Here is a 26,382-nt window from a genome sequence, read left to right on the forward strand (position 1 = left end):
CAGCGAGCGAGGGACGCGTAAAGGTGTGTCACAAACCAACGGTTTGGCACATACGGACATTGAAATATTCGCACAAGCCCGAGGAGCCGGAAGTCTTTATCCTATTGCCTACTGACAAATGTTTACAGTTTATGAATAGTTTCACATAAATAGTACTATTTCCACATACTATAGTGCAACGTGATGTCCGAAGTGTCTGAGAAAATTTGGTAATAACACGAAACAAATGCAAGGCAATATAAGGTATATGTATAGCTTGGAAATTGTGATCGTTGCTCGCTCGCTCCGCTCGCTCGTAAAAATCTAGTCCAACCTCACAACCGATCCGACACGTTCGCAAATTCGATATATTTCGCCACCATATCGAATAATGAACGCAAGATGTATGGTTTTAGGTTAGGCTATAGCTTTCGAGCGAGCGCCGCGAGCGAGAGACGCGTAAAGGTGTGTCACAAACCAACGGTTTGGCACATAGGGACATTGAAATATTCGCACAAGCCCGAGGAGCCGGAAGTCTTTATCCTATTGCCTACTGACAAATGTTTACAGTTTATGAATAGTTTCACATAAATAGTACTATTTCCACATACTATAGTGCAACGTGATGTCCGAAATGTCTGAGAAAATTTGGTAATAACACGAAACAAATGCAAGGCAATATAAGGTATATGTATAGCTTGGAAATTGTGATCGTTGCTCGCTCGCTCCGCTCGCTCGTAAAAATCTAGTCCAACCTAACAACCGATGCGACACGTTCGCAAATTTGAAATAAGTCGCCACCACATCGAATAATGAACGCAAGATGGATTGGTTCTAGGTTGGGCAATAGTTTTCGAGCGAGCGCAGCGAGCGAGGGACGCGTAAAGGTGTGTCACAAACCAACGGTTTGGCACATACGGACATTGAAATATTCGCACCAGCCCGAGGAGCCGGAAGTCTTTATCGAATTGCCTACTGACAAATGTTTACAGTTTATGAATAGTTTCACATAAATAGTACTATTTGCACATAGTAAAGTGCAATGTGATGTCAGAAATGGCTGAGAAAGTTAGGTAATAACACGAAATATATGCAAGGCAATATAAGGTATATGTATAGCTTGGAAATTGTGATCGTTGCTCGCTCGCTCCGCTCGCTCGTAAAAATCTAGCCCAACCTCACAACCGATCCGACACGTTCGCAAATTCGATATATGTCGCCACCATATCGAATAATGGACGCAAGATGTATTGTTTTAGGTTAGGCTATAGCTTTCGAGCGAGCGCAGCGAGCGAGAGACGCGTAAAGGTGTGTCACAAACCAACGGTTTGGCACATACGGACATTGAAACATTCGCACCAGCCCGCGGAGCCGGAAGTCTTTATCGAATTGCCTACTGACAAATGTTTACAGTTTATGAATAGTTTCACATAAATAGTACTATTTCCACATACTATAGTGCAACGTGATGTCCGAAATGTCTGAGAAAATTTGGTAATAACACGAAACAAATGCAAGGCAATATAAGGTATATGTATAGCTTGGAAATTGTGATCGTTGCTCGCTCGCTCCGCTCGCTCGTAAAAATCTAGTCCAACCTAACAACCGATGCGACACGTTCGCAAATTTGAAATAAGTCGCCACCACATCGAATAATGAACGCAAGATGGATTGGTTCTAGGTTGGGCAATAGTTTTCGAGCGAGCGCAGCGAGCGAGGGACGCGTAAAGGTGTGTCACAAACCAACGGTTTGGCACATACGGACATTGAAATATTCGCACCAGCCCGAGGAGCCGGAAGTCTTTATCGAATTGCCTACTGACAAATGTTTACAGTTTATGAATAGTTTCACATAAATAGTACTATTTGCACATAGTAAAGTGCAATGTGATGTCAGAAATGGCTGAGAAAGTTAGGTAATAACACGAAATATATGCAAGGCAATATAAGGTATATGTATAGCTTGGAAATTGTGATCGTTGCTCGCTCGCTCCGCTCGCTCGTAAAAATCTAGCCCAACCTCACAACCGATCCGACACGTTCGCAAATTCGATATATGTCGCCACCATATCGAATAATGGACGCAAGATGTATTGTTTTAGGTTAGGCTATAGCTTTCGAGCGAGCGCAGCGAGCGAGAGACGCGTAAAGGTGTGTCACAAACCAACGGTTTGGCACATACGGACATTGAAACATTCGCACCAGCCCGCGGAGCCGGAAGTCTTTATCGAATTGCCTACTGACAAATGTTTACAGTTTATGAATAGTTTCACATAAATAGTACTATTTCCACATACTATAGTGCAACGTGATGTCCGAAATGTCTGAGAAAATTTGGTAATAACACGAAACAAATGCAAGGCAATATAAGGTATATGTATAGCTTGGAAATTGTGATCGTTGCTCGCTCGCTCCGCTCGCTCGTAAAAATCTAGTCCAACCTAACAACCGATGCGACACGTTCGCAAATTTGAAATAAGTCGCCACCACATCGAATAATGAACGCAAGATGGATTGGTTTTAGGTTGGGCAATAGTTTTCGAGCGAGCGCAGCGAGCGAGGGACGCGTAAAGGTGTGTCACAAACCAACGGTTTGGCACATACGGACATTGAAATAATCGCACCAGCCCGAGGAGCCGGAAGTCTTTATCGAATTCCCTACTGACAAATGTTTACAGTTTATGAATAGTTTCACATAAATAGTACTATTTGCACATAGTAAAGTGCAATGTGATGTCAGAAATGGCTGAGAAAGTTAGGTAATAACACGAAACAAATGCAAGGCAATATAAGGTGTATGTATAGCTTGGAAATTGTGATCGTTGCTCGCTCGCTCCGCTCGCTCGTAAAAATCTAGCCCAACCTCACAACCGATCCGACACGTTCGCAAATTCGATATATGTCGCCACCATATCGAATAATGGACGCAAGATGTATGGTTTTAGGTTAGGCTATAGCTTTCGAGCGAGCGCAGCGAGCGAGAGACGCGTAAAGGTGTGACACAAACCAACGGTTTGGCACATACGGACATTGAAATATTCGCACAAGCCCGAGGAGCCGGAAGTCTTTATCCTATTGCCTACTGACAAATGTTTACAGTTTATGAATAGTTTCACATAAATAGTACTATTTCCACATACTATAGTGCAACGTGATGTCCGAAATGTCTGAGAAAATTTGGTAATAACACGAAACAAATGCAAGGCAATATAAGGTATATGTATAGCTTGGAAATTCTGATCGTTGCTCGCTCGCTCCGCTCGCTCGTAAAAATCTAGTCCAACCTAACAACCGATGCGACACGTTCGCAAATTTGAAATAAGTCGCCACCATATCGAATAATGAACGCAAGATGTATGGTTTTAGGTTAGGCTATAGCTTTCGAGCGAGCGCAGCGAGCGAGAGAGGCGTAAAGGTGTGTCACAAACAAACGGTTTGGCACATACGGACATTGAAATATTCGCACCAGCCCGAGGAGCCGGAAGTCTTTATCCTATTGCGTACTGACAAATGTTTACAGTTCATGAATATTTTCACATAAATAGTACTATTTGCACATAGTAAAGTGCAATGTGATGTCAGAAATGGCTGAGAAAATTAGGTAATAACACGAAACAAATGCAAGGCAATATAAGGTATATGTATAGCTTGGAAATTCTGATCGTTGCTCGCTCGCTCCGCTCGCTCGTAAAAATCTAGTCCAACCTCACAACCGATCCGACACGTTCGCAAATTCGATATATTTCGCCACCATATCGTATAATGAACGCAAGATGTATGGTTTTAGGTTAGGCTATAGCTTTCGAGCGAGCGCCGCGAGCGAGAGACGCGTAAAGGTGTGTCACAAACCAACGGTTTGGCACATACGGACGTTGAAATATTCGCACAAGCCCGTGGAGCCGGAAGTCTTTATCGAATTGCCTACTGACAAATGTATACAGTTTATGAATAGTTTCACATAAATAGTACTATTTCCACATAGTAAAGTGCAATGTGATGTCAGAAATGGCTGAGAAAGTTAGGTAATAACACGAAACAAAGCAAGGCAATATAAGGTATATGTATAGCTTGGAAATTGTGATCGTTGCTCGCTCGGTCCGCTCGCTCGTAAAAATCTATTCCAACATAACAACCGATGCGACACGTTCGCAAATTTGAAATAAGTCGCCACCACATCGAATAATGAACGCAAGATGGATTGGTTTTAGGTTGGGCAATAGTTTTCGAGCGAGCGCAGCGAGCGAGGGACGCGTAAAGGTGTGTCACAAACCAACGGTTTGGCACATACGGACATTGAAATATTCGCGCCAGCCCGAGGAGCCGGAAGTCTTTATCGAATTCCCTACTGACAAATGTTTACAGTTTAAGAATAGTTTCACATAAATAGTACTATTTGCACATAGTAAAGTGCAATGTGATGTCAGAAATGGCTGAGAAAGTTAGGTAATAACACGAAACAAAGCAAGGCAATATAAGGTATATGTATAGCTTGGAAATTGTGATCGTTGCTCGCTCGGTCCGCTCGCTCGTAAAAATCTAGCCCAACCTCACAACCGATCCGACACGCTCGCAAATTCGATATATTTCGCCACCATATCGAATAATGAACGCAAGATGTATGGTTTTAGGTTAGGCTATAGCTTTCGAGCGAGCGCCGCGAGCGAGAGACGCGTAAAGGTGTGTCACAAACCAACGGTTTGGCACATAGGGACATTGAAATATTCGCACAAGCCCGAGGAGCCGGAAGTCTTTATCCTATTGCCTACTGACAAATGTTTACAGTTTATGAATAGTTTCACATAAATAGTACTATTTCCACATACTATAATGCAACGTGATGTCCGAAATGTCTGAGAAAATTTGGTAATAACACGAAACAAATGCAAGGCAATATAAGGTATATGTATAGCTTGGAAATTGTGATCGTTGCTCGCTCGCTCCGCTCGCTCGTAAAAATCTAGTCCAACCTAACAACCGATGCGACACGTTCGCAAATTTGAAATAAGTCGCCACCACATCGAATAATGAACGCAAGATGGATTGGTTTTAGGTTGGGCAATAGTTTTCGAGCGAGCGCAGCGAGCGAGGGACGCGTAAAGGTGTGTCACAAACCAACGGTTTGGCACATACGGACATTGAAATATTCGCACCAGCCCGAGGAGCCGGAAGTCTTTATCGAATTCCCTACTGACAAATGTTTACAGTTTATGAATAGTTTCACATAAATAGTACTATTTGCACATAGTAAAGTGCAATGTGATGTCAGAAATGGCTGAGAAAGTTAGGTAATAACACGAAACAAATGCAAGGCAATATAAGGTATATGTATAGCTTGGAAATTGTGATCGTTGCTCGCTCGCTCCGCTCGCTCGTAAAAATCTAGCCCAACCTCACAACCGATCCGACACGTTCGCAAATTCGATATATGTCGCCACCATATCGAATAATGGACGCAAGATGTATGGTTTTAGGTTAGGCTATAGCTTTCGAGCGAGCGCAGCGAGCGAGAGACGCGTAAAGGTGTGACACAAACCAACGGTTTGGCACATACGGACATTGAAATATTCGCACAAGCCCGAGGAGCCGGAAGTCTTTATCCTATTGCCTACTGACAAATGTTTACAGTTTATGAATAGTTTCATATAAATAGTACTATTTCCACATACTATAGTGCAACGTGATGTCCGAAATGTCTGAGAAAATTTGGTAATAACACGAAACAAATGCAAGGCAATATAAGGTATATGTATAGCTTGGAAATTGAGATCGTTGCTCGCTCGCTCCGCTCGCTCGTAAAAATCTAGTCCAACCTCACAACCGATCCGACACGTTCGCAAATTCGATATATGTCGCCACCATATCGAATAATGAACGCAAGATGTATGGTTTTAGGTTAGGCTATAGCTTTCGAGCGAGCGCAGCGAGCGAGAGAGGCGTAAAGTTGTGTCACAAACCAACGGTTTGGCACATACGGACATTGAAATATTCGCACCAGCCCGAGGAGCCGGAAGTCTTTATCCTATTGCGTACTGACAAATGTTTACAGTTCATGAATAGTTTCACATAAATAGTGCTATTTGCACATAGTAAAGTGCAATGTGATGTCAGAAATGGCTGAGAAAATTAGGTAATAACACGAAACAAATGCAAGGCAATATAAGGTATATGTATAGCTTGGAAATTGTGATCGTTGCTCGCTCGCTCTGCTCGCTCGTAAAAATCTAGCCCAACCTCACAACCGATCCGACACGTTCGCAAATTCGATATATGTCGCCACCATATCGAAGAATGGACGCAAGATCTATTGTTTTAGGTTAGGCTATAGCTTTCGAGCGAGCGCAGCGAGCGAGAGACGCGTAAAGGTGTGTCACAAACCAACGGTTTGGCACATACGGACATTGAAATATTCGCACCAGCCCGAGGAGCCGGAAGTCTTTATCCTATTGCCTACTGACAAATGTTTACAGTTTATGAATAGTTTCACATAAATAGTACTATTTCCACATAGTAAAGTGCAATGTGACGTCAGAAATGGCTGAGAAATTTAGGTAATAACACGAAACAAATGCAAGGCAATATAAGGTATATGTATAGCTTGGAAATTGTGATCGTTGCTCGCTCGCTCCGCTCGCTCGTAAAAATCTAGTCCAACCTTACAACCTATACGACACGTTCGCAAATTTGAAATAAGTCGCCACCATATCGAATAATGAACGCAAGATGGATTGGTTTTAGGTTGGGCAATATTTTTCGAGCGAGCTCCGCGAGCGAGGGACGCGTAAAGGTGAGTCACAAACCAACGGTTTGGCACATACGGACAATGAAATATTCGCACCAGCCCGAGGAGCCGGAAGTCTTTATCGAATTGCCTACTGACAAATGTATACAGTTTATGAATAGTTTCACATAAATAGTACTATTTCCACATACTACAGTGCAATGTGATGTCCGAAATGTCTGAGAAAATTAGGCAATAACACGAAACAAATGCAAGGCAATATAAGGTATATGTATAGCTTGGAAATTGTGATCGTTGCTCGCTCGCTCCGCTTGCTCGTAAAAATCTAGTCCAACCTCACAACCGATCCGACACGTTCGCAAATTCGATATATGTCGCCACCATATCGAATAATGGACGCAAGATGTATGGTTTTAGGTTAGGCTATAGCTTTCGAGCGAGCGCAGCGTGCGAGAGACGCGTAAAGGTGTGTCACAAACCAACGGTTTGGCACATACGGACATTGAAATATTCGCACCAGCCCGAGGAGCCGGAAGTCTTGATCGAATTGCCTACTGACAAATTTTTACAGTTTATGAATAGTTTCACATAAATAGTACTATTTCCACATAGTAAAGTGCAATGTGATGTCAGAAATGGCTGACAAAATTAGGTAATAACACGAAATATATGCAAGGCAATATAAGGTATATGTATAGCTTGGAAATTGTGATCGTAGCTCGCTCGCTTCGCTCGCTCGTAAAAATCTAGTCCAACCTCACAACCGATCCGACACGTTCGCAAATTCGATATATTTCGCCACCATATCGAATAATGAACACAAGATGGATTGGTTTTAGGTTGGGCAATAGTTTTCGAGCGAGCGCAGTGAGCGAGTGACGCGTAAAGGTGTGTCACAAACCAACGGTTTGGCACATACGGACATTGAATTGTTCGCACCAGCCCGAGGAGCCGGAAGTCTTTATCCTATTGCCTACTTACAAATGTTTACAGTTTATGAATAGTTTCACATAAATAGTACTATTTCCACATACTACAGTGCAATGTGATGTCCGAAATGTCTGAGAAAATTAGGTAATAACACGAAACAAATGCAAGGCAATATAAGGTATATGTATACCTTGGAAATTGTGATCGTTGCTCGCTCGCTCCGCTCGCTCGTAAAAATCTAGTCCATCATAACAACCGATGCGACACGTTCGCTAATTTGAAATAAGTCGCCACCATATCGAATAATGAACGCAAGATGGATTGGTTTTAGGTTGGGCAATAGTTTTCGAACGAGCGCAGCGAGCGAGGGACACGTAAAGGTGTGTCTCAAACCAACGGTTTGGCACATACGGACATTGAAATATTCGCACCAGCCCGAGGAGCCGGAAGTCTTTATCGAATTGCCTACTGACAAATGTTTACAGTTTATGGATAGTTTCACAAAAATAGTACTATTTGCACATAGTAAAGTGCAATGTGATGTCAGAAATGGCTGAGAAAATTAGGTAATAACACGAAACAAATGCAAGGCAATATAAGGTATATGTATAGCTTGGAAATTCTGATCGTTGCTCGCTCGCTCCGCTCGCTCGTAAAAATCTAGTCCAACCTAACAACCGATGCGACACGTTCGCAAATTTGAAATAAGTCGCCACCATATCGAATAATGAACGCAAGATGGATTGGTTTTAGGGAGGGCAATAGTTTTCGAGCGAGCGCAGCGAGCGAGGGACGCGTAAAGGTGTGTCACAATCCAACGGTTTGGCACATACGGACATTGAATTATTCGCACCAGCCCGAGGAGCCGGAAGTCTTTATCCTATTGCCTACTGACAAATGTTTACAGTTTATGAATAGTTTCACATAAATAGTACTATTTCCACATAGTAAAGTGCAATGTGATGTCAGAAATGGCTGACAAAATTAGGTAATAACACGAAATATATGCACGGCAATATAAGGCATATGTATAGCTTGGAAATTGTGATCGTTGCTCGCTCGCTCCGCTCGCTCGTAAAAGTCTAGTCCAACCTTACAACCGATACGACACGTTCGCAAATTTGAAATAAGTCGCCACCATATCGAATAATGAACGCAAGATTGAATGGTTTTAGGTTGGGCAATAGTTTTCGAGCGAGCTCAGCGAGCAAGCGACGCGTAAAGGTGAGTCACAAACCAACGGTTTGGCACATACGGACAATGAAATATTCGCACCAGCCCGAGGAGCCGGAGGTCTTTATCGAATTGCCTACTGACAAAGGTATACAGTTTATGAATAGTTTCACATAAATAGTACTATTTCCACATACTACAGTGCAATGTGATGTCCGAAATGTCTGAGAAAATTAGGCAATAACACGAAACAAATGCAAGGCAATATAAGGTATATGTATAGCTTGGAAATTGTGATCGTTGCTCGCTCGCTCCGCTCGCTCGTAAAAATCTAGTCCAACCTAACAACCGATGCGACACGTTCGCAAATTTGAAATAAGTCGCCACCACATCGAATAATGAACGCAAGATGGATTGGTTTTAGGTTGGGCAATAGTTTTCGAGCGAGCGCAGCGAGCGAGGGACGCGTAAAGGTGTGTCACAAACCAACGGTTTGGCACATACGGACATTGAAATATTCGCACCAGCCCGAGAAGCCGGAAGTCTTTATCGAATTGCCTACTGACAAATGTTTACAGTTTATGAATAGTTTCACATAAATAGTACTATTTGCACATAGTAAAGTGCAATATGATGTCAGAAATGGCTGAGAAAATTAGGTAATAACACGAAACAAATGCAAGGCAATATAAGGTATATGTATTGCTTGGAAATTGTGATCGTTGCTCGCTCGCTCCGCTCGCTCGTAAAAATCTAGCCCAACCTCACAACCGATCCGACACGTTCGCAAATTCGATATATGTCGCCACCATATCGAATTATGGACGCAAGATGTATGGTTTTAGGTTAGGCTATAGCTTTCGAGCGAGCGCAGCGAGCGAGAGACGCGTAAAGGTGTGTCACAAACCAACGGTTTGGCACATACGGACATTGAAATATTCGCACCAGCCCGAGGAGCCGGAAGTCTTGATCGAATTGCCTACTGACAAATTTTTACAGTTTATGAATAGTTTCACATAAATAGTACTATTTGCAGATAGTAAAGTGCAATGTGATGTCAGAAATGGCTGACAAAATTAGGTAATAACACGAAACAAATGCAATGCAATGTAAGGTATATGTATAGCATGGAAATTGTGATCGTTGCTCGCTCGCTCCGCTCGCTCGTAAAAATCTAGTCCAACCTAACAACCGATGCGACACGTTCGCAAATTTGAAATAAGTCGCCACCATATCGAATAATGAACGCAAGATGGATTGGTTTTAGGTTGGGAAATAGTTTTCGAGCGAGCGCAGCGAGAGAGGGACGCGTAAAGGTGTGTCACAAACCAACGGTTTGGCACATACGGATATTGAAATATTCGCACCAGCCCGAGGACCCGGAAGTCTTTATCGAATTGCCTACTGACAAATGTTTACAGTTTATGAATAGTTTCACATAACTAGTACTATTTCCACATAGTAAAGTGCAATCTGATGACAGAAATGGCTGACAAAATTAGGTAATAACACGAAATATATGCAAGGCAATGTAAGGTATATGTATAGCTTGGAAATTGTGATCGTTGCTCGCTCGCTCCGCTCGCTCGTAAAAATCTAGTCCAACCTTACAACCTATACGACACGTTCGCAAATTTGAAATAAGTCGCCACCATATCGAATAATGAACGCAAGATGGATTGGTTTTTGGTTGGGCAATATTTTTCGAGCGAGCTCCGCGAGCGAGAGACGCGTAAAGGTGAGTCACAAACCAACGGTTTGGCACATACGGACAATGAAATATTCGCACCAGCCCGAGGAGCCGGAAGTCTTTATCGAATTGCCTACTGACAAATGTATACAGTTTATGAATAGTTTCACATAAATAGTACTATTTCCACATACTACAGTGCAATGTGATGTCCGAAATGTCTGAGAAAATTAGGCAATAACACGAAACAAATGCAAGGCAATATAAGGTATATGTATAGCTTGGAAATTGTGATCGTTGCTCGCTCGCTCCGCTCGCTCGTAAAAATCTAGTCCAACCTAACAACCGATGCGACACGTTCGCAAATTTGAAATAAGTCGCCACCATATCGAATAATGAACGCAAGATGGATTGGTTTTAGGTTTGGCAATAGTTTTCGAGCGAGCGCAGCGAGCGAGGGACGCGTAAAGGTGTGTCACATACCAACGGTTTGGCACATACGGACATTGAAATATTCGCACCAGACCGAGGAGCCGGAAGTCTTTATCGAATTGCCTACTGACAAATGTTTACAGTTTATGAATAGTTTCACATAAATAGTACTATTTGCACATAGTAAAGTGCAATATGATGTCAGAAATGGCTGAGAAAATTAGGTAATAACACGAAACAAATGCAAGGCAATATAAGGTATATGTATTGCTTGGAAATTGTGATCGTTGCTCGCTCGCTCCGCTCGCTCGTAAAAATCTAGCCCAACCTCACAACCGATCCGACACGTTCGCAAATTCGATATATGTCGCCACCATATCGAATTATGGACGCAAGATGTATGGTTTTAGGTTAGGCTATAGCTTTCGAGCGAGCGCAGCGAGCGAGAGACGCGTAAAGGTGTGTCACAAACCAACGGTTTGGCACATACGGACATTGAAATATTCGCACCAGCCCGAGGAGCCGGAAGTCTTGATCGAATTGCCTACTGACAAATTTTTACAGTTTATGAATAGTTTCACATAAATAGTACTATTTGCAGATAGTAAAGTGCAATGTGATGTCAGAAATGGCTGACAAAATTAGGTAATAACACGAAACAAATGCAATGCAATGTAAGGTATATGTATAGCATGGAAATTGTGATCGTTGCTCGCTCGCTCCGCTCGCTCGTAAAAATCTAGTCCAACCTAACAACCGATGCGACACGTTCGCAAATTTGAAATAAGTCGCCACCATATCGAATAATGAACGCAAGATGGATTGGTTTTAGGTTGGGAAATAGTTTTCGAGCGAGCGCAGCGAGAGAGGGACGCGTAAAGGTGTGTCACAAACCAACGGTTTGGCACATACGGATATTGAAATATTCGCACCAGCCCGAGGACCCGGAAGTCTTTATCGAATTGCCTACTGACAAATGTTTACAGTTTATGAATAGTTTCACATAACTAGTACTATTTCCACATAGTAAAGTGCAATCTGATGACAGAAATGGCTGACAAAATTAGGTAATAACACGAAATATATGCAAGGCAATGTAAGGTATATGTATAGCTTGGAAATTGTGATCGTTGCTCGCTCGCTCCGCTCGCTCGTAAAAATCTAGTCCAACCTTACAACCTATACGACACGTTCGCAAATTTGAAATAAGTCGCCACCATATCGAATAATGAACGCAAGATGGATTGGTTTTTGGTTGGGCAATATTTTTCGAGCGAGCTCCGCGAGCGAGAGACGCGTAAAGGTGAGTCACAAACCAACGGTTTGGCACATACGGACAATGAAATATTCGCACCAGCCCGAGGAGCCGGAAGTCTTTATCGAATTGCCTACTGACAAATGTATACAGTTTATGAATAGTTTCACATAAATAGTACCATTTCCACATACTACAGTGCAATGTGATGTCCGAAATGTCTGAGAAAATTAGGCAATAACACGAAACAAATGCAAGGCAATATAAGGTATATGTATAGCTTGGAAATTGTGATCGTTGCTCGCTCGCTCCGCTCGCTCGTAAAAATCTAGTCCAACCTAACAACCGATGCGACACGTTCGCAAATTTGAAATAAGTCGCCACCATATCGAATAATGAACGCAAGATGGATTGGTTTTAGGTTTGGCAATAGTTTTCGAGCGAGCGCAGCGAGCGAGGGACGCGTAAAGGTGTGTCACATACCAACGGTTTGGCACATACGGACATTGAAATATTCGCACCAGACCGAGGAGCCGGAAGTCTTTATCGAATTGCCTACTGACAAATGTTTACAGTTTATGAATAGTTTCACATAAATAGTACTATTTGCACATAGTAGAGTGCAATGTGATGTCAGAAATAGCTGAGAAAATTAGGTAATAACACGAAACAAGTGCAAGGCAATATAAGGTAAATGTATAGCTTGGAAATTGTGATCGTTGCTCGCTCGCTCCGCTCGCTCGTAAAAATCTAGTCCAACCTCACAACCGATCCGACACGTTCGCAAATTCGATATATGTCGCCACCATATCGAATAATGGACGCAAGATGTATGGTTTTAGGTTAGGCTATAGCTTTCGAGCGAGCGCAGCGTGCGAGAGACGCGTAAAGGTGTGTCACAAACCAACGGTTTGGCACATACGGACATTGAAATATTCGCACCAGCCCGAGGAGCCGGAAGTCTTGATCGAATTGCCTACTGACAAATTTTTACAGTTTATGAATAGTTTCACATAAATAGTACTATTTCCACATAGTAAAGTGCAATGTGATGTCAGAAATGGCTGACAAAATTAGGTAATAACACGAAATATATGCAAGGCAATATAAGGTATATGTATAGCTTGGAGATTGTGATCGTAGCTCGCTCGCTTCGCTCGCTCGTAAAAATCTAGTCCAACCTCACAACCGATCCGACACGTTCGCAAATTCGATATATTTCGCCACCATATCGAATAATGAACACAAGATGGATTGGTTTTAGGTTGGGCAATAGTTTTCGAGCGAGCGCAGTGAGCGAGTGACGCGTACAGGTGTGTCACAAACCAACGGTTTGGCACATACGGACAATGAAATATTCGCACCAGCCCGAGGAGCCGGAGGTCTTTATCGAATTGCCTACTGACAAAGGTATACAGTTTATGAATAGTTTCACATAAATAGTACTATTTCCACATAGTAAAGTGCAATGTGATGTCAGAAATGGCTGAGAAAATTAGGTAATATCACGAAACAAATGCAAGGCAATATAAGGTATATGTATAGCTTGGAAATTGTGATCGTTGCTCGCTCGCTCCGCTCGCTCGTAAAAATCTAGTCCAACCTAACAACCGATGCGACACGTTCGCAAATTTGAAATAAGTCGCCACCATATCGAATAATGAACGCAAGATGGATTGGTTTTAGGTTTGGCAATAGTTTTCGAGCGAGCGCAGCGAGCGAGGGACGCGTAAAGGTGTGTCACATACCAACGGTTTGGCACATACGGACATTGAAATATTCGCACCAGCCCGAGGAGCCGGAAGTCTTTATCGAATTGCCTACTGACAAATGTTTACAGTTTATGAATAGTTTCACATAAATAGTACTATCTGCACATAGTAAAGTGCAATGTGATGTCAGAAATGGCTGAGAAAATTAGGTAATAACGCGAAACAAATGCAAGGCAATATAAGGTAAATGTATAGCTTGGAAATTGTGATCGTTGCTCGCTCGCTCCGCTCGCTCGCAAAAATCTAGTCCAACCTCACAACCGATCCGACACGTTCGCAAATTCGACATATGTCGCCACCATATCGAATAATGGACGCAAGATGTATGGTTTTAGGTTAGGCTATAGCTTTCGAGCGAGCGCAGCGAGCGAGAGACGCGTAAAGGTGTGTCACAAACCAACGGTTTGGGCACATACGGACATTGAAATATTCGCACCAGCCCGAGGAGCCGGAAGTCTTGATCGAATTGCCTACTGACAAATTTTTACAGTTTATGAATAGTTTCACATAAATAGTACTATTTCCACATAGTAAAGTGCAATGTGATGTCAGAAATGGCTGACAAAATTAGGTAATAACACGAAACAAATGCAAGGCAATATAGGGTATATGTATACCTTGGAAATTGTGATCGTTGCTCGCTCACTCCGCTCGCTCGTAAAAATCTAGTCCATCATAACAACCGATGCGACAGGTTCGCAAATTTGAAATAAGTCGCCACCATATCGAATAATGAACGCAAGATGGATTGGTTTTAGGTTGGGCAATAGCTTTCGAGCGAGCGCAGCGGGCGAGGGACACGTAAAGGTGTGTCTCAAACCAACGGTTTGGCACATACGGACATTGAAATATTCGCACCAGCCCGAGGAGCCGGAAGTCTTTATCGAATTGCCTACTGACAAATGTTTACAGTTTATGAATAGTTTCACAAAAATAGTACTATTTGCACATAGTAAAGTGCAATGTGATGTCAGAAATGGCTGAGAAAATTAGGTAATAACACGAAACAAATGCAAGGCAATATAAGGTATATGTATAGCTTGGAAATTCTGACCGTTGCTCGCTCGCTCCACTCGCTCGTAAAAATCTAGTCCAACCTTACAACCGATACGACACGTTCGCAAATTTGAAATAAGTCGCCACCATATCGAATAATGAACGCAAGATTGAATGGTTTTAGGTTGGGCAATAGTTTTCGAGCGAGCTCAGCGAGCGAGCGACGCGTAAAGGTGAGTCACAAACCAACGGTTTGGCACATACGGACAATGAAATATTCGCACCAGCCCGAGGAGCCGGAGGTCTTTATCGAATTGCCTACTGACAAAGGTATACAGTTTATGAATAGTTTCACATAAATAGTACTATTTCCACATAGTAAAGTGCAATGTGATGTCAGAAATGGCTGACAAAATTAGGTAATAACACGAAATATATGCAAGGCAATATAAGGTATATGTATAGCTTGGAAATTGTGATCGTTGCTCGCTCGCTCCGCTCGCTCGTAAAAATCTAGTCCAACCTCACAACCGATCCGACACGTTCGCAAATTCGATATATTTCGCCATCATATCGAATAATGAACGCAAGATGGATTGGTTTTAGGTTAGGCTATAGCTTCCGAGCGAGCGCAGCGAGCGAGAGACGCGTAAAGGTGTGTCACAAACCAACGGTTTGGCACATACGGACATTGAAATATTCGCACCAGCCCGAGGAGCCGGAAGTCTTTATCGAATTGCCTACTGACAAATGTTTACAGTTTATGAATAGTTCCACATAAATAGTACTATTTCCACATACTACAGTGCAATGTTGTGTCCGAAATGTCTGAGAAAATTAGGTAATAACACGAAACAAATGCAAGGCAATATAAGGTATATGTATAGCTTGGAAATTGTGATCGTTGCTCGCTCGCTCCGCTCGCTCGTAAAAATCTAGTCCAACCTAACAACCGATGCGACACGTTCGCAAATTTGAAATAAGTCGCCACCATTTCGAATAATGAACGCAAGATGGATTGGTTTTAGGTTGGGCAATAGTTTTCGAGCGAGCGCAGCGAGAGAGGGACGCGTAAAGGTGAGTCACAAACCAACGGTTTGGCACATACGGACAATGAAATATTCGCACCAGCCCGAGGAGCCGGAAGTCTTTATCGAATTTCCTACTGACAAATGTATACAGTTTATGAATAGTTTCACTCAAATAGTACTATTTCCACATACTACAGTGCAATGTGATGTCCGAAATGTCTGAGAAAATTAGGCAATAACACGAAACAAATGCAAGGCAATATAAGGTATATGTATAGCTTGGAAATTGTGATCGTTGCTCGCTCGCTCCGTTCGCTCGTAAAAATCTAGTCCAACCTAACAACCGATGCGACACGTTCGCAAATTTGAAATAAGTCGCCACCATATCGAATAATGAACGCAAGATGGATTGGTTTTAGATTTGGCAATAGTTTTCGAGCGAGCGCAGCGAGCGAGGGACGCGTAAAGGTGTGTCACATACCAACGGTTTGGCACATACGGACATTGAAATATTCGCACCAGCCCGAGGAGCCGGAAGTCTTTATCGAATTGCCTACTGACAAATGTTTACAGTTTATGAATAGTTTCACATAAATAGTACTATTTGCACATAGTAAAGTGCAATGTGATGTCAGAAATGGCTGAGAAAATTAGGTAATAACGCGAAACAAATGCAAGGCAATATAAGGTAAATGTATAGCTTGGAAATTGTGATCGTTGCTCGCTCGCTCCGCTCGCTCGCAAAAATCTAGTCCAACCTCACAACCGATCCGACACGTTCGCAAATTCGACATATGTCGCCACCATATCGAATAATGGACGCAAGATGTATGGTTTTAGGTTAGGCTATAGCTTTCGAGCGAGCGCAGCGAGCGAGAGACGCGTAAAGGTGTGTCACAAACCAACGGTTTGGCACATACGGACATTGAAATATTCGCACCAGCCCGAGGAGCCGGAAGTCTTGATCGAATTGCCTACTGACAAATTTTTACAGTTTATGAATAGTTTCACATAAATAGTACTATTTCCACATAGTAAAGTGCAATGTGATGTCAGAAATGGCTGACAAAATTAGGTAATAACACGAAACAAATGCAAGGCAATATAGGGTATATGTATACCTTGGAAATTGTGATCGTTGCTCGCTCACTCCGCTCGCTCGTAAAAATCTAGTCCATCATAACAACCGATGCGACAGGTTCGCAAATTTGAAATAAGTCGCCACCATATCGAATAATGAACGCAAGATGGATTGGTTTTAGGTTGGGCAATAGCTTTCGAGCGAGCGCAGCGGGCGAGGGACACGTAAAGGTGTGTCTCAAACCAACGGTTTGGCACATACGGACATTGAAATATTCGCACCAGCCCGAGGAGCCGGAAGTCTTTATCGAATTGCCTACTGACGAATGTTTACAGTTTATGAATAGTTTCACATAAATAGTACTATTTCCACATAGTAAAGTGCAATGTGATGTCAGAAATGGCTGACAAAATTAGGTAATAACACGAAATATATGCACGGCAATATAAGGTATATGTATAGCTTGGAAATTGTGATCGTTGCTCGCTCGCTCCGCTCGCTCGTAAAAATCTAGTCCAACCTCACAACCGATCCGACACGTTCGCAAATTCGATATATTTCGCCATCATATCGAATAATGAACGCAAGATGTATGGTTTTAGGTTAGGCTATAGCTTTCGAGCGAGCGCCGCGAGCGAGAGACGCGTAAAGGTGTGTCACAAACCAACGGTTTGGCACATACGGACATTGAAATATTCGCACAAGCCCGAGGAGCCGGAAGTCTTTATCCTATTGCCTACTGACAAATGTTTACAGTTTATGAAAAGTTTCACATAAATAGTACTATTTCCACATACTATAGTGCAACGTGATGTCCGAAATGTCTGAGAAAATTTGGTAATAACACGAAACAAATGCAAGGCAATATAAGGTATATGTATAGCTTGGAAATTGTGATCGTTGCTCGCTCGCTCCGCTCGCTCGTAAAAATCTAGTCCAACCTAACAACCGATGTGACACGTTCGCAAATTTGAAATAAGTCGCCACCACATCGAATAATGAACGCAAGATGGATTGGTTTTAGGTTGGGCAATAGTTTTCGAGCGAGCGCAGCGAGCGAGGGACGCGTAAAGGTGTGTCACAAACCAACGGTTTGGCACATACGGACATTGAAATAATCGCACCAGCCCGAGGAGCCGGAAGTCTTTATCGAATTCCCTACTGACAAATGTTTACAGTTTATGAATAGTTTCACATAAATAGTACTATTTGCACATAGTAAAGTGCAATGTGATGTCAGAAATGGCTGAGAAAGTTAGGTAATAACACGAAACAAATGCAAGGCAATATAAGGTATATGTATAGCTTGGAAATTGTGATCGTTGCTCGCTCGCTCCGCTCGCTCGTAAAAATCTAGCCCAACCTCACAACCGATCCGACACGTTCGCAAATTCGATATATGTCGCCACCATATCGAATAATGGACGCAAGATGTATGGTTTTAGGTTAGGCTATAGCTTTCGAGCGAGCGCAGCGAGCGAGAGACGCGTAAAGGTGTGACACAAACCAACGGTTTGGCACATACGGACATTGAAATATTCGCACAAGCCCGAGGAGCCGGAAGTCTTTATCCTATTGCCTACTGACAAATGTTTACAGTTTATGAATAGTTTCACATAAATAGTACTATTTCCACATACTATAGTGCAACGTGATGTCCGAAATGTCTGAGAAAATTTGGTAATAACACGAAACAAATGCAAGGTAATATAAGGTATATGTATAGCTTGGAAATTCTGATCGTTGCTCGCTCGCTCCGCTCGCTCGTGAAAATCTAGTCCAACCTAACAACCGATGCGACACGTTCGCAAATTTGAAATAAGTCGCCACCATATCGAATAATGAACGCAAGATGTATGGTTTTAGGTTAGGCTATAGCTTTCGAGCGAGCGCAGCGAGCGAGAGAGGCGTAAAGGTGTGTCACAAACCAACGGTTTGGCACATACGGACATTGAAATATTCGCACCAGCCCGAGGAGCCGGAAGTCTTTATCCTATTGCGTACTGACAAATGTTTACAGTTCATGAATGTTTTCACATAAATAGTACTATTTGCACATAGTAAAGTGCAATGTGATGTCAGAAATGGCTGAGAAAATTAGGTAATAACACGAAACAAATGCAAGGCAATATAAGGTATATGTATAGCTTGGAAATTCTGATCGTTGCTCGCTCGCTCCGCTCGCTCGTAAAAATCTAGTCCAACCTCACAACCGATCCGACACGTTCGCAAATTCGATATATTTCGCCATCATATCGAATAATGAACGCAAGATGTATGGTTTTAGGTTAGGCTATAGCTTTCGAGCGAGCGCCGCGAGCGAGAGACGCGTAAAGGTGTGTCACAAACCAACGGTTTGGCACATGCGGACATTGAATTATTCGCACCAGCCCGAGGAGCCGGAAGTCTTTATCCTATTGCCTACTGACAAATGTTTACAGTTTATGAATAGTTTCACATAAATAGTACTATTTCCACATAGTAAAGTGCAATGTGATGTCAGAAATGGCTGACAAAATTAGGTAATAACACGAAATATATGCACGGCAATATAAGGTATATGTATAGCTTGGAAATTGTGATCGTTGCTCGCTCGCTCCGCTCGCTCGTAAAAGTCTAGTCCAACCTTACAACCGATACGACACGTTCGCAAATTTGAAATAAGTCGCCACCATATCGAATAATGAACGCAAGATTGAATGGTTTTAGGTTGGGCAATAGTTTTCGAGCGAGCTCAGCGAGCGAGCGACGCGTAAAGGTGAGTCACAAACCAACGGTTTGGCACATACGGACACTGAAATATTCGCACCAGCCCGAGGAGCCGGAGGTCTTTATCGAATTGCCTACTGAGAAATGTATACAGTTTATGAATAGTTTCACATAAATAGTCCTATTTCCACATAGTAAAGTGCAATGTGATGTCAGAAATGGCTGACAAAATTCGGTAATAACACGAAATATATGCAAGGCAATATAAGGTATATGTATAGCTTGGAAATTGTGATCGTTGCTCGCTCGCTCCGCTCGCTCGTAAAAATCTAGTCCAACCTCACAACCGATCCGACACGTTCGCAAATTCAATATATTTCGCCATTATATCGAATAATGAACGCAAGATGTATGGTTTTAGGTTAGGCTATAGCTTTCGAGCGAGCGCCGCGAGCGAGAGACGCGTAAAGGTGTGTCACAAACCAACGGTTTGGCACATACGGACATTGAAATATTCGCACCAGCCCGAGGAGCCGGAAGTCTTTATCGAATTGCCTACTGACAAATGTTTACAGTTTATGAATAGTTTCACAAAAATAGTACTATTTGCACATAGTAAAGTGCAATGTGATGTCAGAAATGGCTGACAAAATTAGGTAATAACACGAAACAAATGCAAGGCAATATAAGGTATATGTATACCTTGGAAATTGTGATAGTTGCTCGCTCGCTCCGCTCGCTCGTAAAAATCTAGTCCATCATAACAACCGATGCGACACGTTGGCAAATTTGAAATAAGTCGCCACCATATCGAATAATGAACGCAAGATGGATTGGTTTTAGGTTGGGCAATAGTTTTCGAGCGAGCGCAGCGAGCGAGGGACACGTAAAGGTGTGTCTCAAACCAACGGTTTGGCACATACGGACATTGAAATATTCGCACCAGCCCGAGAAGCCGGAAGTCTTGATCGAATTGCCTACTGACAAATTTTTACAGTTTATGAATAGTTTCACATAAATAGTACTATTTCCACATACTATAGTGCAACGTGATGTCCGAAATGTCTGAGAAAATTTGGTAATAACACGAAACAAATGCAAGGCAATATAAGGTATATGTATAGCTTGGAAATTGAGATCGTTGCTCGCTCGCTCCGCTCGCTCGTAAAAATCTAGTCCAACCTCACAACCGATCCGACACGTTCGCAAATTCGATATATGTCGCCACCATATCGAATAATGAACGCAAGATGTATGGTTTTAGGTTAGGCTATAGCTTTCGAGCGAGCGCAGCGAGCGAGAGAGGCGTAAAGGTGTGTCACAAACCAACGGTTTGGCACATACGGACATTGAATTATTCGCACCAGCCCGAGGAGCCGGAAGTCTTTATCCTATTGCCTACTGACAAATGTTTACAGTTTATGAATAGTTTCACATAAATAGTACTATTTCCACATAGTAAAGTGCAATGTGATGTCAGAAATGGCTGACAAAATTAGGTAATAACACGAAATATATGCACGGCAATATAAGGTATATGTATAGCTTGGAAATTGTGATCGTTGCTCGCTCGCTCCGCTCGCTCGTAAAAGTCTAGTCCAACCTTACAACCGATACGACACGTTCGCAAATTTGAAATAAGTCGCCACCATATCGAATAATGAACGCAAGATTGAATGGTTTTAGGTTGGGCAATAGTTTTCGAGCGAGCTCAGCGAGCGAGCGACGCGTAAAGGTGAGTCACAAACCAACGGTTTGGCACATACGGACAATGAAATATTCGCACCAGCCCGAGGAGCCGGAGGTCTTTATCGAATTGCCTACTGAGAAATGTATACAGTTTATGAATAGTTTCACATAAATAGTCCTATTTCCACATAGTAAAGTGCAATGTGATGTCAGAAATGGCTGACAAAATTCGGTAATAACACGAAATATATGCAAGGCAATATAAGGTATATGTATAGCTTGGAAATTGTGATCGTTGCTCGCTCGCTCCGCTCGCTCGTAAAAATCTAGTCCAACCTCACAACCGATCCGACACGTTCGCAAATTCGATATATTTCGCCATTATATCGAATAATGAACGCAAGATGTATGGTTTTAGGTTAGGCTATAGCTTTCGAGCGAGCGCCGCGAGCGAGAGACGCGTAAAGGTGTGTCACAAACCAACGGTTTGGCACATACGGACATTGAAATATTCGCACCAGCCCGAGGAGCCGGAAGTCTTTATCGAATTGCCTACTGACAAATGTTTACAGTTTATGAATAGTTTCACAAAAATAGTACTATTTGCACATAGTAAAGTGCAATGTGATGTCAGAAATGGCTGACAAAATTAGGTAATAACACGAAACAAATGCAAGGCAATATAAGGTATATGTATACCTTGGAAATTGTGATAGTTGCTCGCTCGCTCCGCTCGCTCGTAAAAATCTAGTCCATCATAACAACCGATGCGACACGTTGGCAAATTTGAAATAAGTCGCCACCATATCGAATAATGAACGCAAGATGGATTGGTTTTAGGTTGGGCAATAGTTTTCGAGCGAGCGCAGCGAGCGAGGGACACGTAAAGGTGTGTCTCAAACCAACGGTTTGGCACATACGGACATTGAAATATTCGCACCAGCCCGAGAAGCCGGAAGTCTTGATCGAATTGCCTACTGACAAATTTTTACAGTTTATGAATAGTTTCACATAAATAGTACTATTTCCACATACTATAGTGCAACGTGATGTCCGAAATGTCTGAGAAAATTTGGTAATAACACGAAACAAATGCAAGGCAATATAAGGTATATGTATAGCTTGGAAATTGAGATCGTTGCTCGCTCGCTCCGCTCGCTCGTAAAAATCTAGTCCAACCTCACAACCGATCCGACACGTTCGCAAATTCGATATATGTCGCCACCATATCGAATAATGAACGCAAGATGTATGGTTTTAGGTTAGGCTATAGCTTTCGAGCGAGCGCAGCGAGCGAGAGAGGCGTAAAGGTGTGTCACAAACCAACGGTTTGGCACATACGGACATTGAAATATTCGCACCAGCCCGAGGAGCCGGAAGTCTTTATCCTATTGCGTACTGACAAATGTTTACTGTTCATGAATAGTTTCACATAAATAGTACTATTTGCACATAGTAAAGTGCAATGTCATGTCAGAAATGGCTGAGAAAATTAGGTAATAACACGAAACAAATGCAAGGCAATATAAGGTATATGTATAGCTTGGAAATTGTGATCGTTGCTCGCTCGCTCCGCTCGCTCGTAAAAATCTAGTCCAACCTAACAACCGATGTGACACGTTCGCAAATTTGAAATAAGTCGCCACCACATCGAATAATGAACGCAAGATGGATTGGTTTTAGGTTGGGCAATAGTTTTCGAGCGAGCGCAGCGAGCGAGGGACGCGTAAAGGTGTGTCACAAACCAACGGTTTGGCACATACGGACATTGAAATAATCGCACCAGCCCGAGGAGCCGGAAGTCTTTATCGAATTCCCTACTGACAAATGTTTACAGTTTATGAATAGTTTCACATAAATAGTACTATTTGCACATAGTAAAGTGCAATGTGATGTCAGAAATGGCTGAGAAAGTTAGGTAATAACACGAAACAAATGCAAGGCAATATAAGGTATATGTATAGCTTGGAAATTGTGATCGTTGCTCGCTCGCTCCGCTCGCTCGTAAAAATCTAGCCCAACCTCACAACCGATCCGACACGTTCGCAAATTCGATATATGTCGCCACCATATCGAATAATGGACGCAAGATGTATGGTTTTAGGTTAGGCTATAGCTTTCGAGCGAGCGCAGCGAGCGAGAGACGCGTAAAGGTGTGACACAAACCAACGGTTTGGCACATACGGACATTGAAATATTCGCACAAGCCCGAGGAGCCGGAAGTCTTTATCCTATTGCCTACTGACAAATGTTTACAGTTTATGAATAGTTTCACATAAATAGTACTATTTCCACATACTATAGTGCAACGTGATGTCCGAAATGTCTGAGAAAATTTGGTAATAACACGAAACAAATGCAAGGTAATATAAGGTATATGTATAGCTTGGAAATTCTGATCGTTGCTCGCTCGCTCCGCTCGCTCGTAAAAATCTAGTCCAACCTAACAACCGATGCGACACGTTCGCAAATTTGAAATAAGTCGCCACCATATCGAATAATGAACGCAAGATGTATGGTTTTAGGTTAGGCTATAGCTTTCGAGCGAGCGCAGCGAGCGAGAGAGGCGTAAAGGTGTGTCACAAACCAACGGTTTGGCACATACGGACATTGAAATATTCGCACCAGCCCGAGGAGCCGGAAGTCTTTATCCTATTGCGTACTGACAAATGTTTACAGTTCATGAATGTTTTCACATAAATAGTACTATTTGCACATAGTAAAGTGCAATGTGATGTCAGAAATGGCTGAGAAAATTAGGTAATAACACGAAACAAATGCAAGGCAATATAAGGTATATGTATAGCTTGGAAATTCTGATCGTTGCTCGCTCGCTCCGCTCGCTCGTAAAAATCTAGTCCAACCTCACAACCGATCCGACACGTTCGCAAATTCGATATATTTCGCCATCATATCGAATAATGAACGCAAGATGTATGGTTTTAGGTTAGGCTATAGCTTTCGAGCGAGCGCCGCGAGCGAGAGACGCGTAAAGGTGTGTCACAAACCAACGGTTTGGCACATGCGGACATTGAATTATTCGCACCAGCCCGAGGAGCCGGAAGTCTTTATCCTATTGCCTACTGACAAATGTTTACAGTTTATGAATAGTTTCACATAAATAGTACTATTTCCACATAGTAAAGTGCAATGTGATGTCAGAAATGGCTGACAAAATTAGGTAATAACACGAAATATATGCACGGCAATATAAGGTATATGTATAGCTTGGAAATTGTGATCGTTGCTCGCTCGCTCCGCTCGCTCGTAAAAGTCTAGTCCAACCTTACAACCGATACGACACGTTCGCAAATTTGAAATAAGTCGCCACCATATCGAATAATGAACGCAAGATTGAATGGTTTTAGGTTGGGCAATAGTTTTCGAGCGAGCTCAGCGAGCGAGCGACGCGTAAAGGTGAGTCACAAACCAACGGTTTGGCACATACGGACACTGAAATATTCGCACCAGCCCGAGGAGCCGGAGGTCTTTATCGAATTGCCTACTGAGAAATGTATACAGTTTATGAATAGTTTCACATAAATAGTCCTATTTCCACATAGTAAAGTGCAATGTGATGTCAGAAATGGCTGACAAAATTCGGTAATAACACGAAATATATGCAAGGCAATATAAGGTATATGTATAGCTTGGAAATTGTGATCGTTGCTCGCTCGCTCCGCTCGCTCGTAAAAATCTAGTCCAACCTCACAACCGATCCGACACGTTCGCAAATTCAATATATTTCGCCATTATATCGAATAATGAACGCAAGATGTATGGTTTTAGGTTAGGCTATAGCTTTCGAGCGAGCGCCGCGAGCGAGAGACGCGTAAAGGTGTGTCACAAACCAACGGTTTGGCACATACGGACATTGAAATATTCGCACCAGCCCGAGGAGCCGGAAGTCTTTATCGAATTGCCTACTGACAAATGTTTACAGTTTATGAATAGTTTCACAAAAATAGTACTATTTGCACATAGTAAAGTGCAATGTGATGTCAGAAATGGCTGACAAAATTAGGTAATAACACGAAACAAATGCAAGGCAATATAAGGTATATGTATACCTTGGAAATTGTGATAGTTGCTCGCTCGCTCCGCTCGCTCGTAAAAATCTAGTCCATCATAACAACCGATGCGACACGTTGGCAAATTTGAAATAAGTCGCCACCATATCGAATAATGAACGCAAGATGGATTGGTTTTAGGTTGGGCAATAGTTTTCGAGCGAGCGCAGCGAGCGAGGGACACGTAAAGGTGTGTCTCAAACCAACGGTTTGGCACATACGGACATTGAAATATTCGCACCAGCCCGAGAAGCCGGAAGTCTTGATCGAATTGCCTACTGACAAATTTTTACAGTTTATGAATAGTTTCACATAAATAGTACTATTTCCACATACTATAGTGCAACGTGATGTCCGAAATGTCTGAGAAAATTTGGTAATAACACGAAACAAATGCAAGGCAATATAAGGTATATGTATAGCTTGGAAATTGAGATCGTTGCTCGCTCGCTCCGCTCGCTCGTAAAAATCTAGTCCAACCTCACAACCGATCCGACACGTTCGCAAATTCGATATATGTCGCCACCATATCGAATAATGAACGCAAGATGTATGGTTTTAGGTTAGGCTATAGCTTTCGAGCGAGCGCAGCGAGCGAGAGAGGCGTAAAGGTGTGTCACAAACCAACGGTTTGGCACATACGGACATTGAATTATTCGCACCAGCCCGAGGAGCCGGAAGTCTTTATCCTATTGCGTACTGACAAATGTTTACTGTTCATGAATAGTTTCACATAAATAGTACTATTTGCACATAGTAAAGTGCAATGTCATGTCAGAAATGGCTGAGAAAATTAGGTAATAACACGAAACAAATGCAAGGCAATATAAGGTATA

General features: G+C 42.5%; 1 long non-coding RNA gene across 2 annotated transcripts in view; it reads left to right on the top strand.

Annotated features, from left to right (window-relative positions):
- The first annotated feature begins 716 nt into the window (after positions 1–716).
- LOC126926768 (uncharacterized) overlaps positions 717–26,382 on the top strand; it is a 187,323-nt gene continuing 161,657 nt past the window's right edge. Inside the window, exon 1 of one of the 2 annotated variants that reach the window (XR_007714851.1) lies at positions 717–817. This is a non-coding gene — a long non-coding RNA (uncharacterized LOC126926768). Of the gene's footprint in view, positions 818–1,559; positions 1,661–26,382 lie in introns of those variants that run through there. The other variant, XR_007714852.1, reaches the window with a different exon arrangement.

Source organism: Bombus affinis, unplaced genomic scaffold (assembly GCF_024516045.1).
Source record: "Bombus affinis isolate iyBomAffi1 unplaced genomic scaffold, iyBomAffi1.2 ctg00000058.1, whole genome shotgun sequence".
NCBI classification, from domain to species: Eukaryota; Metazoa; Arthropoda; class Insecta; order Hymenoptera; family Apidae; genus Bombus; species Bombus affinis.